This window comes from Saimiri boliviensis, chromosome 19, assembly GCF_048565385.1.
Source record: "Saimiri boliviensis isolate mSaiBol1 chromosome 19, mSaiBol1.pri, whole genome shotgun sequence".
In the NCBI taxonomy this organism is placed as follows: domain Eukaryota; kingdom Metazoa; phylum Chordata; class Mammalia; order Primates; family Cebidae; genus Saimiri; species Saimiri boliviensis.
The window spans coordinates 16519483-16530736 of record NC_133467.1 but is presented as its reverse complement, the minus strand read 5'-3'; the positions used below and the strand labels follow the sequence as shown (position 1 = coordinate 16530736).

General features: G+C 43.9%; 1 pseudogene; it reads right to left on the bottom strand.

Annotated features, from left to right (window-relative positions):
• Positions 1–3236: 3236 nt before the first annotated feature.
• On the bottom strand, positions 3237–3333 carry LOC120360221 (U6 spliceosomal RNA; annotated as a pseudogene).
• Positions 3334–11254: the final 7921 nt, after the last annotated feature.

Sequence of the window (11254 nt, the reverse complement as noted above, 5' to 3'; positions counted from 1 at the left end):
ACATCTGGGGCTCCTCTCACATATGCAGCATGGTAGCCCCAACAAACATGGCCAAGGGCCTGGTGACCTTGGAGAGGATTCTCGCTACCTCCAGGGTGAATGAGGAACTCCCAGGGAAGGGTCAGCAGTGAGGGCAAAGGCAGAGAGAAGGGAGAGCCAGAGGGGATAGAGAGACTGACTGGATGGACAGGGGTTCTCTAGGAACTCAGAGGATTGACACAGTTATCCATATTAACAGCAAAAAAGGTAGCCAGGTTCATTTAAATCCATGGCTAGAGTCAAAACCCCACTGTAGCTGAAAGCCAGCCTCCTGTCTGCCAAATCTTTTTCTTTTTTGAGACAGTTTTGCTCTTGTCACCCAGGCTGGAGTACAATGGGGTGATCTTGGCTCACCTCTGCCTCCCAGGTTCAAGTGATTCTCCTGCCTCAGCCTCCCAAGTAGCTGGCATTACAGGCACCTGCCACCACGCCCAGCTAATTTTTATGTATGTAGGAGAGACAGGATTTCACCATGTTGGTCAAGCTGGTCCCAAACTCCTGACCTCGTGATCTGCCCACCTCGGCCTCTTAAAGTGTCGGGATTACAGGCATGAGCCACTGTACCCAGACCCCAAATCTTTTAAAAAAAGAACTGCTAATAAGGAGCAGAGCTGAGTGACTTAAGTTTTCTTTCCTTTTACATTTTCTTTCTGGTAGAGGTGTTAATAAGGATGGAAAGGCCCCAGGTACACAGAGAGAAAGGAGACAAAAGTGGTCAGGATAATATGAACTGTGTAGTCAACCTTCAAATAAAGGAGGGCTGATTCTATCATAGGTAGATAACAGGCATTTACAGACAGTTTTAAGGACCTTCTTTCTATATAACCACCGACTGCAATGCAAGATGAGGGGAAATGTTGAGTGATCAAAGGAGGCCTGACCTGGGAATCAGGGAACCCCGGTTGTGGTCCTGATTTGACATCCTCTCTGCACCTCAGTGACTTCACCTATAAAACAGTAAGGTGGATGTAGTTACTGAAAGTACCAAAATCTAGGACATAAAGTCTCCAAAATTTCTAACATTGGCTTCTCTACACTGAATGGCGATACAATCACACCTATTTTTCAGGGTCACTGTGAAGATTAAATTAAAAAATGAAAATGGATAAGTAAATTTATGATGTGGCAATACAAGCACTTACTGTGCATTAAGTCATTTATTTCTATCAACAACCCTGCCAGATAGGAACTAATATGATCCTCATTTCGCAGATAGTGATGCAAGATTTTTCTTGGCCACTTTGGCAGCTGGAGACCTCCGGCTGGTGATGCCCCTGCCTGGGCCTCACCCAGCCCCATATTCACTGTGGGAGATACCCCACCTACTCAGCCAGCCTACTGGGCCATGCCTGTCTTGTGCTCTGGCATGGATCCCATGGCCACTGCAACTGAGCACTCAGCCCCCGGGTGGATGGGGTGTGTGGGCAAGTGAGTGCAGGATCTGCCAGCTGCTCCAAGGGCTGGCACAAGAGCGGGCTACACATAGAGCTTGCAGCTGGACCAGGCATGTTGCAAGTGACTTTCAAGGTGGACTCTGACACCCAGACAAGGGAATGTGCTGGCACCCAAACAGGGAAGCCACAACCCTGAAGCCTCAGAGGGGTGTTACAGTATGCTAACAGCTCTTTTAGTCCTGCCATCTCTAGCCCAATGGGCAGCAGCGTGTTAACAGCTCTGTCAGTCCCATCATCCATGGCTCTCAGGCGGGCTCAGCCCTGCTGCTGCTTCCTATCATATGGGGTGGCTGCCCTCTGCTGGCAGAGGGCCACAGTGTTACAGCCTTCTTTGTGCCCACGCTCAGTGGGTCCCAAGTTCTTGTCCTAGGTCCAAGAAGAATGAGGTTACACTGACAAACAAAGGGTGATGAGGGTAGAGAAGAGTTTTATTGAGTAACAGAACAGCTCTCAATGGAAAGAAGACATGAGGGTGGTCCCCCACCTGATATCAGGTGGTCTCTCTCTCAGAGTGGCTGGGTCTGGGGCTTTTATGGGCTCAGAATGGGGAGTGCAGGCTGATTGGTTTGTGAGTGTGCAAGAAAGGCTAAAACAAAGACACCAAACAGGTGGGCATGTCAGGGTAAAACAACGAGAGAAGGGTAGTTATATGTAAAATAGTTGAAGGATGGGTATCAATAGAGGAAAGCACGCCAAACAGGAAGAGAGGTTCTCAATCTGGTCTATGGATTTGACTTGTAGCTTGGCTTTCAGGCTTTAAACTGCCTTCAGTTTGAAGGTCGAGTTTCACTGGGGACCTGCCCCTGTCTGCCTAGGATTTGTCTGCCTCCTGCCACTGTCAATAAGTGTTTTGAGGCTTGGAGAAGTTGATGGACATGCCTAAGTCACACATAGACTGACTATTGGAACTGGGACTCCAGACAGATCTGTTTGAGCTCAAAGCCCATATTAAAATCCTTTGTACGACACAGCCACTCCAATAATGCGTGTGCAGGTTCCTGGACCACAATAAATTATCAGTAAATATTATAATCCCTAGACTTTCACCCACTATGATGAAGTATTTTAATATGTGTTTCTTGAGTAGATGAATAAATGAGCAAATAAATTCAATGTAACATAAAGCTATAACACTGAGATCCTAGACTTCCATGGTATAGTAAGTCCAATTATTGAGGGGACTCAAGGGCAGCTGGCTTTTCAAAGACTTGGGAGTCAAATAAAAGTATAGAATAGTCTCAATAAGGCACAGCAACCACATTACAGCACAGAAATGCCTACAGTATACTCAGGGACGAGATTCTGGCTTTAACTGAATCTAAGGAAGAAAAGCACAGAGCAGGAAAATAAAGTATCCTATTTACTGGCCTTTTCTTGCTCAACAAATTCAATAAATAAATAAGACTTAGAATTCTGATAAGGAGTTTTCCTATGTTTACATAGCCTTTGACTTTACACAACCACATGCAAGGGGGCCTCTTCAGAACAGGGTGACATTTGAGGATGAGCTATTCAGCAGCATATGTACCTGCACCCTCACCATTGAGAGCAGACAGAAACAACAGCGGAGCAGGCCCCTTCCAGAGCTGTCAAATATAAACTTAACTCCCTACTCCCACCCCATAGTAATTCCAGACCTCGTGATAAATAGTGGGGAAGGGGATTGTCTAAAAGAAAAGAAGTAGGCTTCTTAAAAATAAGCATTTGTGCAAGCAGCAGCCCCTACCTCTCCCTTCTTCCTTTAAAAAAATATGAATTTGCGTGTCATCCTTACACAGGGGCCATGCTAATCTCCTCTGTATCGTTCCAATTTTAGTACATGTGTTGCCAAAGCAAGCACGCTTCTTCCTTTTTAAACCAGCTTCATCCCTCCCTGTCTTCTCCTACTTCTACTGGCCAAGACCTGGGTTACGGGGTGCTAAATGGTCCTTTCTCAGTTCTCAGAACTCCCACAACAACATACTGCATTAACTCCAAGAGGTGAGTTCTCTCTACTTCACCCACAGAACCAGCAAATGGTTTGAAAAACGAGAGACAGAAGAAAATAACATTAGAAGTAAATAAATCACTGGAGCATGAAAGGAAACTTGTCAAAATACACAGACAGACACAAGGGCAAAGGGAGGCAAGAACAAAGAACAATGTGTGCTGTCCTCCAAGACACAGAAGAAACAAAATGTGTTTCAAAGCTCAAGGAATGCCTTGTTCCATATTGCTAATCAATGCTTGATACCAACACCAGCAACTGCTAATAACTAGGAAAGAATCACCTCACTTGAGCTGTAATTATTTCTGACATGGGTCTCCAGGAGGAGTGTCAAGACTCAGGTTAGCAGCTCAGTGTGATAATAACCCAAGATTACCAGAAATTCACAATGTCTGAAGAAAAGGAGAGCTAGCAGGAAAGGAAGTGGCAATTAGAAATACTTGTCATGGTAATTGCATCGTGAATAGCAGGCATCCACTTTTCAGCAGCCAATGTAGGTTTTCTTCCGCCTGACTTTAGAAAAACATCTTCCAGGCAGGTAGAGCAGTGAAGGAATACATCAAATTTCCAGAAATAACACAGTGTGGAAAAAGGATTATTTCTGTCCAAATAATGGTGTGCTGGATAATAAAAACTGTTGAATTCCATGAGGCTGAGAGTAATATCACTTGGCCAGCCAGTGAAGTTGCCTTAAGCCAACTAGCAGCCACCTTATCCTCCCACTCATAGCAGTGACTTCAATCTGTGTCAACATATTGTCCCCTGACAGGACTAAAATAGCTCTCCAAGAACAGTTGAGGCTCTTCAACTTTATTCTTCAATCACTCACTTTGTCCAAAAAAAAAAAAAAAAAAGGCATTTTCAAAGGTCTCCATAGTGGAGCTGGCCTGAACATGTGAACTGAGAATTGGTCAACCAAAGCATCTCAGATGCTAATCCCATAAGACATGTGGGAGTCCACTCATGGACTCCAATGAATGGGACAGTGCTTCTCTTCTGTGCTCTTCAGTAAGCCATGAAGAAACCAGGAAATGCAGACGTGTACTCATATGAGTTTCCAGTATTGCCTTAGAAACAGAGTTCTGCCTTAGCTCTAACACTGAATGATGATAGAGGTACTATTAAACTTGGAGCTTGAATGAGCATTCTAAAAAGCAATTCTGATCATGTCAATCCCAGGCTTAAAATCTGCCAGTGATTTCCCATTGCTTCTTGGACAAGCTGTCATCTCCTTCGTATGATTTCCTTAACCTACAAGGCCCTCCATGATCTGGCTTCTCTTCATAGAGGTTTTATAACAGCCCTGATATGCTCACTTCATGTTGTGAAACTCTAGTCAGTTAATTACAGATCTTCAGCCATGCCGTGTTCTCCCAACCTCCATATTCACATAGGAGTTGTTTGCGCTGAGAATCCCTTTTACCTAATGAACGCTTGGGAGGATTCCAGACTCAGGTCTGGAGTCACGTCCACTCTGAAGCCTTCCTTATTCCCACCCCCACCCACGGCTGCCAAATCTGGCTTCAGGATCTCTTCTGTGGGTTCACACTGCAGCTATCACACCCTATCCCACTTACTTGTCTATTTTCCCCACTAGACTATGAGCACTGTGAGGGCCAAGGCTTGCATTTTATTCCCTTTTACCCTGTACCAGGTATCATAAAGAGCTCATATGCCAAGCTCAAGTTGAATGGAATCCATATATGAAGGAAGGAAGTTAAATTAGATAATGAAGGGGGAATACTTGGCACATTCAGATGTAATTAAATCTTTTAATAGGTAATGACTTTGGCAACTCTAATCAGAGGCTAAATCCTAAGTCAAAAAGTATCCTCTCTGGTCAGATATCTATAGTTTCACAATATAAAGAGATTTTTAAGTTCAGAATTTATGAAGTTTAAAAGGAAGGATTTAAGGCCGGGAGCGGTGGCTCACCCTGTAATCCCAGCACTTTGAGAGGCCAGGGCCAGTGGATCACCTGACTGAGGTGAGGAGTTTGAGACCAACCTGGCCAACATGGTGAAACCCTGTCTCTACTAAAAATACAAAACATAGCTGGGCATGGTGGTGTGCGCCTGTAACCACAGCTACTCCGGAGGCTGAGGCAGGAAAATCACTTGAACCTAGGAGGCAGAGGTTGCAGTGAGCCAAGATCGTGCCATTGTACTCCAGCCTGAGCAACAAGAGTGAAACTGTCTCAAAAAAAAAAAAAAAAAATGAAATTTTAGTGAGCACTAAAACACTCTGGAGAGGCAGTGAATTCCAATGTCCCTCTCCCGTCCCTCTCTGAACAATCAGTGATTAACCCTGGGGCTGACTAGCCCTTTTTTAGCAAGTTCCACACGGTCGTGCCTCTATGTCTTGGCCAGGGCTGGAATGCAGTTGAGTGTTAAGACTGACTCAATTTCTAGGAAGGTGCTGTTCTTCTCAGCTCTGCAAAATGCTGACCGTGCCTCTATAACCCTGATACTAAACCCCCATCCTTAGCTTAGTCTCTAAGGTTTCTCTGAGAAGCAGACCCTCTGGGAAGGCTCAGTATTCTGGGCAAGGGTGCTTTTATTTGGTAAAAGAGTCTTTTTCTGCTCAAACTTATTTGGACCACATTTGCATAATGACACATTATTTCTCCCTTAACACCGGTACACATCCCCTGAGCAAGGCAATTTGAGATTTGACATTTGTTTAATTACTTGATACCAGATGATCTTGGCTAAGGCCAAAAAGGGCCCGTGTGGGGCCAGTGACACTCCCACCACCTTTGCCAGATACAATCACTAGGAAATGATTTGCATGAGGGGAAAGTGCCCTATAAGACGACAGGTTTGGTGCTCTGGTAGTGGAGAGATAAGCGTAGTAAACAAATAGAAAGGATCTGATGTGCAAGATTTCCAGTTGGACCCTGCCTCACATAGGCAGGAGCCAAAGCAGAAGTGAAGGAGCTGTTTTCCCAGGGATACTTCTGATACTCCAGGCACAGCAACGCTGCACCAGAGTGCAGAGGACAAAGTACAACCCTGATGCACTTTAATAGCACAGGAATGTCAAGAGAATTTGCAGGCGGGAGCATCAGAAGATAGCACCCTAGTCAAGAAAGCAGCAGCAGGGTACCTCTCTAAGTACTTGAGCATAAAAGCCACCATCAGGAGGCTGGATCAGGAAAATACATATGACAGGAGACACCCCCTGGGAGTGCTCAGAAACACCCAGATAATTGGGTGGAGTGAGCAAGACTTAAAAAAGGCTGAGATGCTGCAGCTGCAGATAGGGCTGATGTCTAACACATACACGTTAGCACTTACGACCCAGAAAATAAAATTAACATGACTTTTGAAAGAATTCCAGTCATACTGTTCATGGACAAAGTTATCAAAAGCACCTAAAGCCATTTCTGGCATAAAGCAGGTACTAGATAAATAAATAATATTTTCACAATTGTAGAGGGATCATGAGGAAGCGTGAGAACAGGTCTGATAATGCAGTCAGTACATGAACTGAAACGGCTGTACAAGTGCTCACAACCAATGTCCCTTCTGAATGATGCTCAGGTTGCTGAGTTTATTCTTTTGAATACTGTCCCTGTGTGAGACAATAAGAAATCTGGGACGACTCTGCCCTCCCCTCTGGTAATTGTCAAAGCAGTTAGTTCCAAAGCCTACAGGTTCAGTTACCTTAACTCAAAGAAAAGACTCAAGGCAGTTCCCTCACTGCATTGCTTGTCTCCACCCTCCCTTTCCCTCCCCATCCACAATGTACTGGTGCTAGGCACATCCAAGCCAAGTGCTCTATGGTCCTCTCTCATGGAAAGACTCAACATCTTTGACTTGGGAATAACATAGCTCATCTTTTGTAGTGTTTTGTAAGTTTTGCCCTTAACGTGGGTGCCAGCCCATCTAACAGTTGTTTTGTGAAGAGCAGGGAAGGGTGTTTTACAGCTCAGCTTCTGGGAAGCACAGATGTTACAGGCTGTGTCATGGTGAGGTGGTAAAGGCTGCAAGGAAGGTGGGAGAGCATTAATTATCTTCCTGCAGCTGTTCATTAGCCTACAGACGCCTTGTCTTGCCATTTTCAGGACTGACAGCCACACAATTCCAAAGCAAAGAAAACCAGGAGATTTGAAGGAGGAAAAGAAGAACAACCTGAAAGTTAAAATAAAAAGCAATGCACAGAACAGCTGGAGCTGCCCTATCTAGGCTTTCTGGTGCACAGGGTGATCACAGGGCACTCTGAGCTGCCCTGAGGCTCAGTCCCAGTCAACACAGCGGGGAACCCCCAACATAAGCTGCAAGTGAAAAACAACCTTCCAGGTGTATGGGATGAGGATGCGGGGGCAAAGCCTTCTCCTCTGTAAATTTTAACTTTCAAGTGTTGGTGAAAGATGCTGATTCGACAGCCCTATAAACTTAACTGCTGAGTCAATTCAGGCTGAGTAGAAACACAATTCTCATCAATGATCTAAAGAGAAGCATTTCAGACCTCTATACAGTTGACCTGCTGAGATCTCACCTAAACTCCATTTTATTTTACTCCCCACAGGGGAAATACAGATGATAGCCTGAAATACTGATAGAGCAATATTCAAATGGACCCCTATGAGGTTTAGATTGCCCATCCTGGCACCAAGTACCTGGTTCTAAGCAAAATGATGTCAAGACCTTCATTCTCCACATAGGGTGCACCTTTGGTCCTGGGACCTTTGCCCAGAGCAAGTGTCTTTCTTGTTTCAAAAATGACTTCAAATTCATACCCTTTCATGAATGCTTGAAGTCATGATGAAAAAAATACAAGGATTCTTCAAAAAATTCATGAAAAATGTGCATTATGAAAAAACTACGCATGGATTTCAAAAAAATGCACCAAAATAAACTCATACTAACTTGTTATAACATGTCTGAACAGAATCTAGTTTGAGGCACTAAGAAGGAAAAGATATCAGTTTGAAAAGAGCCCGTATCAGAGCAACATAAATTCTGCAAAAACTGAAGCAGGAACAAACATCAAATTTAAAGTGAAGCTTGGGTGGAGGAACAGTGACATCCCTGATGCTTCAGAAGCTTATGAAGGCAATGCCCCAAAGAGATTAGCAGTTTACAAATGGATAATGCATTTTTAAGAAGGGACAAGACAACGTTGAAGATGAAGACGAAGCTCACATTGGCAGAGCATGCATATCAATTTGTGAGGAAAAAAATCTTGTTTGTGTTAAAAAGGACGAACAATTAACAGTGACCAACACCATAACCATCTCAGTTTCGCTTACACAATTCTAACTGAAAAATCAAATGTGAGCAAACTTTCCACTAGATGAATGCCAAAACCATTATGTTCAGATCAGCTGCAACCATGAGCAAAGCTTTCAGGGGAAATTTTAAGCAAGTAGGATCAAGATTCTGAGGCTTTTATTCAAAGCAATATAACAGGAGACAAACTGTGGCTTTACCAGTACACTCCTGAAGACAAAGCAATGGCTACCAACACGTGAGGTCTGGTCAAAGCAAAAAAGTGAAACAGTCAAGAGCAAAGGGTAAGGCAACACTTTTTTAGGGCAGATGGGCCAAAGAATGATAACGTCTGTTTATTTTGAGGGTGTTTTGAGAAAGCTAGCCAAAGATTTAGCAGAAAAACACTCAGGAAATCTTTACCAGCAAGTTCTTCTCTACTACAACAATGCACCTGCTCATTTCTTTCATCAAATAAGGGTAATTCTGGGAGAGTTTTTATGGTAAATCATGAGGCGTCCACCTTACAGTCCTGATTTGACTTATTCTGGCTTCTTTTTGTTTCCTAGTCTCAAAAAACATCTTAAGGGGCACCCATTTTTCTTCCACTAGTAAAAAAGACTACAATGACATACTTAAATTCCCAGGACTCTCAGTTCCTTGAGGATGGACTAAAAAATGGCTGATATTATTATTGCTTTAAAAAAATATCACGAACTGATGGAGCTTATGTTGAAAAACTGTTTACATTTTTTTTTATCTTTTAATTCCACTTTTCCAGGAGCCTTCTGAAGCCTCTTTATACTTCCTCTTGCCTCAGCCTGTGCCACACACCCTTGCTCCCTGTGTGTGCCACTCAGAGAGAAACCAGGCGACTAATCCGGGATGCGGTACAAATGAAGAGTCTCCCTCTGACCAAATCCAGTAACCTTAGAGCTGCAGCCTGTAATATGCTCCCTGTCCAAAGCTTCAGGCAAGTGCAACAAGAGGGGAATCTCAGCCAGAAGTTGGGTAAATGAAGCCCTCCCCTGGAGTTCCAAGGGAATTTCTGGCAGGGCAATATATAGCCCCTTACCTGTCAGGTCTCATGCAGCTTCCCAGTACTGGAGATCATTCAGTCCGTGGTCTGAATGATCTGACATGTGTCGGAGCCCCACTGATGAGCAACCGTCAGGGTCCTGACCCGCCCTCTTGCTCTCTTTCACTGCACCCTCATCATACTAACTCTCCTCTCACTGCAACTATGGCATCACAGATAACCACACGGTTTTACTTCCCACGTCCTGCCCACAGAATGCCACTCGCAGGCAGTATTTCACAGCTGTTTCTTTGATGACCTTGTCCGTGGTCTTGATCTAAGTACCACCACATACCCCAGAATGACAGAAGACATCGCATAACCCAAGACAAGGGGAATTCAGAAATAGCGTCTCGTCCCTACCACCACCCCAGACCCAGCCTGACTCATTTGAGAAAACTGATTTTTGTTTTTGTTTTTGTTTTTGTTTTTAATTTCTAGGCAAATAGATTCTTGCTTTCTTCAGTCATTGAGTTTGGCCTTTGCTAAAAAAGAAAAAAGTTCTTCTTTATGTCTAACCTGAACTCTCACCTGAAGCTTCACATCATTTCTCCCAGCATCATTCTTAGAAGCTGTACACATTCCTCATCTTTATTAAGATTTAATGACCTAATTCACATTTAGTCAATATGAATTAAAGGCCACTCTCAGACAAAAACACAGAGGACAAGGGACTAAAATGCTGTCTACGTCCAGGGCCAGTCACTGGCCCACTTCTCTGATCTCAAACTCCTAATCAGAGAAGATCTGGGCTCTTATAAAAGCCAGAGTTGATTCTTCCCCCTTTCCTCCCCTTTACTCCCCGAATGGTAACTCAGAGCTATCCATTTTTAAACGGCTTTCTTCATTCTCAGTAGTTCCACTTTGGGCATTTTGCAATTTTTATATTATTTATATGGGTGCGATCCTTTTGTGATGATTATCTGTGATTAATCCTCGGAGCTATGAGAAAATCAGTATAACGGCTTGCACCACATCTAACAAGAGTTGATGTCTGTGTGGCTTTTTGCGTTAAGCAGCTTTGCAAGTTCACTTTAATTGACAAGAGAAAAAGAGAATATGCAATTAAAAAGGTGTTTATTATTTATTTTTTAATTTATAATTTATAGGAATTATGTACATAGTAGACAGATAATAAGGCATGCTTTCAGTGTGATTTAATGAAGCCAGGTGGCACGTCAGCAGGGCCTTAGTGCCCTCCAGTGAAGGGCTTCATGTCCTCTTCTTCCTTGGTCTCAGCTGCCATCAGACTGAAGTCACCCTCCGCCCCATCAGAGGCAAGAGAAATGAGAACATTACGCTAGTCCTAGGAATATGGTCACAGTATGGATCTCAAACTACTGCTTAAAACAGGAACCGTGTCTAAATCATCACACCACATTTCTGACAACATGAAACAGGGAGAGGCCAGTTCTCCCCGTGATGGGTGGCCATTACCCCAGCCACTGGCAGTCAGAAAAGCACAGCACAGCCCTTGAGT